The sequence below is a fragment of the Penaeus japonicus genome, unplaced genomic scaffold (genome assembly GCF_977035675.1).
Source record: "Penaeus japonicus unplaced genomic scaffold, GWHDUDI00000001_assembly GWHDUDI00000028, whole genome shotgun sequence".
Lineage (NCBI taxonomy): Eukaryota > Metazoa > Arthropoda > Malacostraca > Decapoda > Penaeidae > Penaeus > Penaeus japonicus.
In genome coordinates this window covers 19,473,610-19,475,403 of record NW_028234430.1, presented here as the reverse complement: position 1 = coordinate 19,475,403, position 1,794 = coordinate 19,473,610, and positions in this window count along the sequence as shown.

The window sequence follows — 1,794 nt, the reverse complement described above, 5'->3', positions numbered from 1 at the left end:
CTATCATCATTGTTAAAGATGTTATAAATAAACGTATAAATGAATAGACATAAAACAGATAAATAGATAACGGTTAGACAGAGAGGGACAGATATACAAGATAGATAAATAAATAAAGATAGATTTTCCTTGCACCCGCACACGCAAAAAGAGAGAAAATGGGGAAGTGGAGAGCAAAATAGAAATGTTTTGTGTGTGTGCATAGATACTTAAAGATATCATAATCTATCAAGAGCTGCAAACTTACCTGGTTAAGGACTTACATGATTCATAATCTTCACTTACTCTGCTCTACTAAGAGAGGCCATCGTCCCGGCGATCTGTTTATACATATATCAGTTTGACTTTTTCTCATCTCTCGGTTTGATTTCTTTATGTCTATCTCCGGATTCCTCCTGCTATCCGTGAATATGAGAAGCAAGTAAACCCGTCCTACAATTAAAATTTACTCTAAATTATTACACATTGACATCACTAACCAAGTTCTTTTCTTTGATTAGCTATTTTATCTTTTCATTTTTTTTTTTTTTTTTTATAGTTTGTTGATGTTTAAAAAGTATCATTGACCGAGGAAAGATCTATCAAAATTATAAATAGCAATAATAAATTTTCTAGATATTAGTTATTTTTCTAGAAAAAGATTTCTTTTCATATTTCGACGACTGATCCTTTTCTTTCTATCTTTTTTTTATATTCTCAACTTGTGTATCTTTTTCAAGTAAACGGGAAAACGAACTTGGTTTTCTGACTGGAAACATTTTCACCTCTGCGATGCCAAACCAACTTTTATGACCAACAGGCGGCCTTTTCTGTTTTTGTTGTCTTTTCTGGCTTTGAAGTACATTCTTTGTGAAACGGTGCTTTCGTATTTCCCAGCTGTGCAAGTCAAGTCAAAATTTGGCGTATTTTCACTAAATGCACTTTTATTAAGCGAGAGCCAGCGAGGGTGATCTCCTGGCTTGCTTTTAGTCCACGAATCGGGACGCAATGTTTGGTCTCGTGGTCGTCCGAACGTCATGCAATATCATCATTTGCAAACTGAGGTCTCGGCTGAGAATGACCGAAGGGAACTTTCCTAGGATGGTAAAGATGGCAAGCTGTTGCGGGTGTTGATGTTGCTATTTTTGCTTATCATTATTTTCCTTATCAGTGTTATGGGAATGAGGATCATAATGATAACACGTTTTATCATTATTACCAATATTATAATAATCATTATTATCATTACCATTATTCTTACTGTTAACATTATTATCATCACTATTGTTATTATTTTTACTGTTATTAACATTATCATCATCATTGTTATTATCATTGTCATTATTATCACTGTTATTATCATCAATATCATTATCATTAGTATTACCATTATTATCATCATCATTATTGTTACTATAATCATTATTAGCATTATTATTATCATTATTGTTATAATCATTTTCATTATTGCCATCATCATTATTATCACTATTTATATTATCACTCTTATTTTCAGTATCATTATTATTATCATCATTGTTATCGTCATTATTGTTGTAATCAGTTTATTCTCATCTTCATTATCATTATCATTGTTGTTTTTATTATTATTATTATTGCTATTGTTATATTTCTTATCCTTCATATTGGTATTATCATCATTATCGTTGTTTTCACCACTATTGTTATTACTTCATGATTATTAGCATCAACATCATCTTCAACATCATCATTATAATCTTTTATAATCATCATTATTATCATTATTGTTATTGTTATTATCATCTTTATCGTTATCATATTTATCATTATCGT